Source organism: Phoca vitulina, unplaced genomic scaffold (genome assembly GCF_004348235.1).
Source record: "Phoca vitulina isolate PV1807 unplaced genomic scaffold, GSC_HSeal_1.0 scaffold16, whole genome shotgun sequence".
NCBI classification, from domain to species: Eukaryota; Metazoa; Chordata; class Mammalia; order Carnivora; family Phocidae; genus Phoca; species Phoca vitulina.
In genome coordinates, this window is record NW_022589719.1 from 21,692,848 (window position 1) to 21,700,077 (window position 7,230).

Sequence of the window (7,230 nt, forward strand, 5' to 3'; positions counted from 1 at the left end):
GCATCGGGCTCCCTGCTCAGCAGCGAGTCGGCTTCTCCCTCTTCCTCTGCCCCTCCCCACTGCTCCTGCTCTCTCTCTTGCTCTGTATCTCTGTCTCAAATGAATAAAAAAAAAAAATTCTTAAAAAAAAAAAAAGACCAGTCTCCTAACACACTCTCAAGGCTCTGTCCTCCGTCTGCTCCCAGATGTGCTTAGATTCAAACTCAGGACCTTTGCACAGGCTGCTTCCTCTCCTTAAAGCTCCTCCTCTCCTCTTGGCCTTCTTGTTCCGTCCTTCAGGTCCCTCCTTGAATGCCGTTCTGTGCCCCCGCCAAGCCTCTAGCCCCCTGGAGTTTCTCTTGCCAGCACTGTTGTCACAGTCACACGCTATCTGTGCTGTTGTTGGTTTGGGATTTGTTTCCCTTCGAGGACTGTAGGCTCCGTGAGGGCAGGGCCACGCCTGTCTTGGGTGCTGCCGTCTCCCCAGCTTAGTGTCTGGCACACGGTTGTTTTCACGGACTCAGTAAATAGCTGCTGTGGGAAGGAGCAAAATAAAAAACAGGTGGCGAAAGGCGGGGGTCAGGCAGTTAACACCGAGGTAAACAAAATCACATGAAATCTAGAGCACATCAGAGCTGAAAGAGATGACCCGGTCCATAGCTTGTAGACCGCGTGCCCCGGCGCCCTGCGGGTTCCACGGAGGTGTCCCCCAGGTTGCTGCTCCCTATGTGTGTGCGTGCATGTGCGAGCGTGGGCATGTGTGGGCACGTGTACGTGCAGGTGCGCGTGTGCGTATGTATGCAAGTGCAAGTGCATGTGCGGGTGCGTGTGTGCGTGTGTGCGTGTGCAAGTGGCAGGGGTGGGGGTCAGGAAGGTTGAAAGACCGGCAAATAGACGGATGTCAGTCAGACCCCCGTTCCTACCTCAAACAGAGTAGTTCTGCTTTTGTCCATTTATATATTGAACTTTGGCTTCTGAATTTGTTTCAAAAGAAATAAGCTTTCTGGGGAGTCTGGCTGGCTCAGTCTGTAGAACAGGCAACTTTTGATCTCAGGTGATGAGTTCAAGCCCCATGTAGAGCTTACTTAAGAAAAAAAAAGAAAACAATTTTTAAACATAATTAAATAAATAAAATAAAAAATACAAAAGGTTCCAGCCAAAATCAAATTTGGAAAGCACTAGCCTGATCAAACCCCTCCTTCCTGTTTTACAAATAGATAAACTGAGGCCGAGAGAAGTAGAAGCACTTGTCCAAGATCCAAGATCACAGAATGAATGAGCCACAAGCCCAAGGACTATTCCCTGACGGCCAGCCCACTCTTCCAGGTTTGGGCAGAGCATTGCATCATTTCATCTGTGACCAGGTGGCCGAGCACCTGGACATCCTGGAGCTCGTGGAAAAACTCCAGGGATCACCAAGCTTTAATCCCATCATGTGAATCAGGAATCATTTTAGTTGCAGATGACGTGACTCCCGAGATGCACACAGTAAAAATCACAATGCGGAGCACAAGTACTCAGGGGGAAAATCTGGATGCAGAAAGCTAAATTTCCTTTGAGTTTTTCAGTTAAAATTCATTAACTACTTGCTTATTTATATTATTGTCTGGAGGTGCTTCTAGCAAACATATAGCAATAGGCATCAAAGGTTTAGAAAACTTTGTGGGAGCAAAAATTAAAAGGGAAATAATTCTGTGCATTGGTTTCATGGTGTCTGTTTATGTGCGTGAATATGAAAAAAAATTAAAAGGATTATTTCTCATATACTTTGGTGTTGGAACAGATACCTCTGGCCAATGGGGTCTCTATGGGGGAAGAAGAACCACTATTTTTCATTCTATAAAAATAAATCTTTAATTTGTTCTCTGGTTACAAAAATAATAGGTACACCTGAAGAAGTAGAACACTACAGGAAAATGCACAACTTAGAAAGGGAAAGCGTTGCAATATTGTTCTCCCCCCAGCCAGAACCACAGTTAATACTAATTTGTTTCCAGACCTACTAAGTGAGTGTCAGACACCAGGAGGACAACAGTGAGCAAACACTGATGTCACTTGTGATCTCACAGTACTCATAGTTGGGTGGGGAAGAGATACAAAGTTATCACATAATTGTAAAAATTCAATTGTGTTTTGCATTCAAAAGGAGAGATATGAAGGCATGAAACTGGGGAAAGGGACCTTCATGAGGCCTGGGAAAGCTTTGTTGAGGGAGCCAAGATGGAGTTGGGATCTGTTAAGTATGTGAAGATGGGAGGAAAGAGTGGTCAAGGAGGAAGAAATGTCTATGCAAAGGCCCTGTGGCAGGAGGGAGACAATCAGTGTCGCAGGAGTGACTGGTTCATGGTGAGGCAGCAGAGGCATCTGGGGGTCTGTGAAGAGTATGGTAAGAATTTGTCCTAAGAGTAAAGGAAGCCATAAACTTTTAAATAAAATTGAGTGTGACCAAATTTGCCCTTGATATCTATTCTTTCTGATTTGTCTTGGTGCACGTGTGCATCTATTAATGCTTTAGCAGGATGGCTTAAGCAAAAGGAATCTTTTACTGGCTCACATGGATACAGCTTGATCTAGGGCCTCAAACAACTTCCCCAGGTTCTCTCCATCTCTCAGCCTTGTCCTCTGTTCTGCTGACCATTTCCAGGCTCCTACAGCCCCAGGTACTCACACACCTGCACCGCAGTGAAAAAGACTGCCTGCCGCGGCAGGCATGTCAGTTTCAGCCTTGCTCCCTGGGTACCAACCTCTGAACCAATCACTGTGGTTAGAGGAATGTGATGCTCTGATTGGTCAGGCCCAAATCACATGCTCCACAGCTCCTCCCCCCCCCCCCCCCCTCCCCCCCCCCCCCCCCCCCCCCGTGCGCTCTGCGGTGGAGCACAGAGCCCGGCGAGAACCCACTCCACGTGCTGAAAGTCAGAGGAGCCGTTACCTCTGGGACTGGGGGGCAGGATTGACTAAGAGGGCACAGGGCATGTTCCAGGAGAGTTGGAAATGTTCTATATCTTGATTTGGGGGTACCTACACAGGTGTGTATGTACACAAATAAACACTGAATTGACACTTAAGATGTACACACTTCACTGTATGTAAGCCATACCAACGTTCAAAAGTCCCTGGCTAGAGCACGGGGAAGAAAATTCGGGATACTGTTACCAAAAGAAGGGTGAATGGACCTTCCCTGTAATATAGGAATACATGTGTATGAACATATAACACGTAGATGATTTTTGACTTGGTGTGGACATCACAGTGCACCCTCTTATGTCATAGTGTTTGCTTGATAAATCTTGGGCATTTTGCTACGACGACCACCGCTTTATGCCACAGATTTCATTTCGGAAGTACTTTATTAAGCAAATGAGCTTGTCTCCTCAGCACTGCTTGCAGGAAGGGGCACCCCAGAATCCTGCCGGGGACCAGCCCCCTGAAACAACCCACTGCCTGCAGAGGGGAGGTGCGTGCACTGTCAGGGACCTCGGGCCTTGCTATGCACATTGGCTTTGGCCCGCCAGAGCTGGGCCCCCCTCTCTCTCTCCGTTTGGACCCTCTTGTTTTCCCTCTCTCAAATGCGCCCTGCTAAAGGGAATACATTCTTACTCATGCTAGGTTGGTAATGATGGTAGCTTCTAGAGTGCCTCTTCATGCCGCAAGACACCTTATTTTTTCTTTACAGTGAAAATAGTGATACATCTAAAAGAGTCTCTCCCAAAACGCGGGGGAATGGTTGGGAATGGCACTCTGGCTCCAGACATCGGGACTGAAGTCTCCTCTTCCCGTTGGCCACCTGCGGTCCCTTGGGCATCTTATTACCTCTCTGCACCTTACTTTCTCCTCTCCCGTGGAGAGGCCAGCAGAGAGAGGATTTGAGTGCCTGGCACGCAGGTTTATATGTGTTGGTTACTACAGAACGGTGCGGCCGGCAGCCTTGGGAGTGCATGAGAAGTGGAAGGGGCTGTTCCCAGCTGGGGATAGAGGGTTCCTCTCTCCTCTGGTTCTGGCCCACCTTGGTGTCCTCTTCTTCAATCCCCTTTGTCTGCTCTCCTCTCCTTTTATTCTTTCTGCCCAGGGCATCTTTTCTTTGCAAGGAAGGGACCGCTTTGGGCTGTTCTCTGGGAGGCTGCAGGAGGCTGCCTAGCACGATGGCCTGAGCTCACCAATACCTGAGGATAGATGCCCCAGGAATCCCCTCTGCTACCCTATGGCCTGCCGGCCAGCCAACTTCTGTCTGTGCTCTTCTGACTCAGGAGGCCCTTTGCCTGTCGGCACAGTTGGTGAAGAGAACTCAGGCTTTGAAATCAGAGAGATGTGAGTTCCAGCGTGGCTGGAAGGTGCTTCACTTCTGAGGGGCTCCGTTTCCTTAGTGGGGAGAAGCGGCCCATGCTGCGCCTGGCAGGGTTGGGGGCATGGAATGAGGTCGTGTGTATGTGGAGCCAGGACCCAGTAGGCCTTCACCTGCAGTGTGGGCTTGCGCTCTTTCTCTTCTGCCTGAGTGAGGAGATTTACTTGGCAGCTTTGTTTGGGGTGTGTGGTCCAATTTACTGGGAGACAAAATAGGGGCTGCATCTATTTGCTTGGGCTGTCAAACCAAGTACCACAGGCGAGGTCGCTTAAACAACCGAAATTAATTTTCTCACCGTTCTGGAAGCTCGAGGGTGTCGGCAGGGTTGGTTTCTTCTGATCTCTCCGTGGTTTGCAGACGGCTGTCTTCTTGCTGCGTCTTCTCATGGTCTTCCCTCTGTGCCTGTCTGCGTCCTGCCTGCTTTGGATAAGACCTACCAGTACGGCCTCATGTTCCCTTGACTGCCTCCTGAAAGACGCTGTCTCCCAATACAGTCACATTCTGAGGTACAGGGGTTAGGACTCAAACAGATGAATTTGGCAGAGACACAGTTCTGCCCATGACAGAGACCTTGAACCAGAGCAGCTCCCCCACCCACCACTCATCATCCTAGCTCCCTTGCTTTAGGCTTTGGAGGTTTTTGAGCTTCCAGAGTTCCCTCTTGTGCCCTCGCTTGGGCAGTGTACACCCTAAAATTGGAACGACACAGAGGAGACTAGCATGGCCTTGCACAAGATGACATGCAAGTTGATGAAATTTTCCATCTTTAAAGAAAAAGTTCCCTCTCCAAATGGGCTTATCGCTAGGGTGGAGGCTCCTCTTACTGGCTGGCTCCTAAGAGTAGAGGTTTGCCAAAGCCACTGGGATGGACACCAGGGAGGACGGCAACCCAGGAAGGAAGCTCCCCAGCCTGTGGCAGGTGTCTGGCCATTGCAGAGCGCACGCGTGCTCCCGGGGCTGATCCCAGGCCCAGCCATTTCCTGCAGGGTCTCTGTGAACTTGACTTTGCCACGTTGCCGGCTTCCTGAGGCCAGTCCATTCCCCACTTGCTTGACTGCTAGGCCTGGGTGTGGGGCATCGGGGAGCAGACGGGAAGACATCCCCATGGAGCAGGGTGGGATGGCAGGAGTTTGAAGCTAATCTTATTAGCAGCCACATCCTGCGTCTCCCGAGGCTCTTCTCCGCCCCCGTGGCCCACAGCTCAGTGCCCACTCCCGGGCAGAAGGCAGATGGAGCAGGAGCAAGGCCCAGGGTTGGCACTGATCTCTGGACCTCAGAGACACTGCCACAGCCATTTCTCACCATCCAGGACAGGTCCCCGCAACCGACTCACTCCGTGCCTGGGGCAAGAAATTTGAGTCTCTGTGAAACCATTTCCTCTGGATGTGAAATGGGCCATACTACAGGATCCCATGACTAAAAAGGTCTCCCCGTCTCTACGGTGATTTCTGTGCTAGGAACACGTGTGCCAGGTTATGCCGGGGCTGAAGCATACAGTTCTTGTTGCCTGAGGTGGGGTCCGGGGGTCAGGGTCAGGGTCAGGGCCAGGTGGAAACACTTGAGAGATTATTAGAATACTCTGGAACAGGAGGATTGACCAATACTCTGGGGCAGAGGATATGGGGAGACAAAGCCACCTACCCGTGGGGTTTGCATCTCTCAGTTGTGTGTAGGAGCTGAGAAACTTAGGGATTTGCCCAGAGGTCTAATCATAGACTTTTAATCTACACTGATGGACATACACATCAAGATTTCCTCTTGGATGAGGTCTTGTATAAAAGAAAGCACACCACCCCCTTTGATCATCAAATAATAAGAACAGAGCCATCTGTCATGTTTTCCTTTTTACCTTGGCCACCAGGAAGCTCTGGGAAAGATCTAGGGTTCAGTTGCTATACCTTCTAGATCTCTGGTTTCTGACACACTTCCCTCTTCCTTTCTCTTAGTTAATATTTGTCATTTAAATTATGTACAAGCATTAAAATTAAAGGAGACAGGACACAAGCTTGACTCCTTTGATATGGAATCGGGAATATGGTTAAGTACTGAGGTGTGTTTGTGTATTGGGGGGCAGTGATACTTCTGCCATTTATACATAGGGACACAGAAGGCCAGCTTTCATGATCTGTAATCTGATTTTATTTAATAGCCCTTATTATATGCTAGGTGCTATTGCTGTGCTTTATAAATATCAATTCAGGTGATCTTCGGAACATCCCTGGGAGATGCATACTAGTGTCAGCCCCATTTTGCGGATGAGGAAATGGAAGGAGATGAAAATGAAGGAACTCGCCCAGAGTCACGTGGCTATTACACGTCAAGCCAGGATCTGAATCCGGAGCCCACGCTCTAGGTCGGTGCTTTGGGACTTTGCAGTGCTGACAGCGGAGTCACCAGCCACGTGTAGCTACCGAGCACGTGGCCTGGGGCTTGTGTGACTGAGGAACAGAATTAAATCAATTTTAAAATTTGTGTGGCGACGGACCACTCTATGAGACCGTGCAGCTGGGAAGCACCACGCTTTGCCTCCTCGCCCCCATTCCTGATGCTGGTGGGAAGGCGATCGGGGGGCAACCCAGTGGAGTTGAGTACAATCTGCAGGAAGAACCAAAAGCCTGAATTCCTCCCCCTCCTCCTCTCCCTCCTCTTCCTTCTTTTTCATCATCACAGCTAACATCTTCTGAGCACTTCCGAGTCTCACTTAGTTCTCCCCCAAATCCTTGGATGTAGGTACTTTCCCTAATATACCTGTTTAACAGAAGGGAGGACTTGTACTCGGAGAAATAAGTGTCTTGTACAGAATCGTGCAGCCAGTAAGTGGCTGAGCCAGAATTTGCACCAAAGTCTAAATGACTCTAAAGCCGCATTTTCTTTTTCTTTTTCTTTCTTTCTTTCTTTCTTTCTTTCTT

The 7,230-nt window shown here is 49.4% G+C and overlaps 1 non-coding gene across 1 annotated transcript; it reads left to right on the top strand.

Annotated features, from left to right (window-relative positions):
- The first annotated feature begins 4,990 nt into the window (after nt 1–4,990).
- LOC116638970 lies at nt 4,991–5,091 on the top strand. The gene has a single exon (XR_004300738.1). It is a non-coding gene; the product is annotated as a U6 spliceosomal RNA (small nuclear RNA).
- Nucleotides 5,092–7,230: the final 2,139 nt, after the last annotated feature.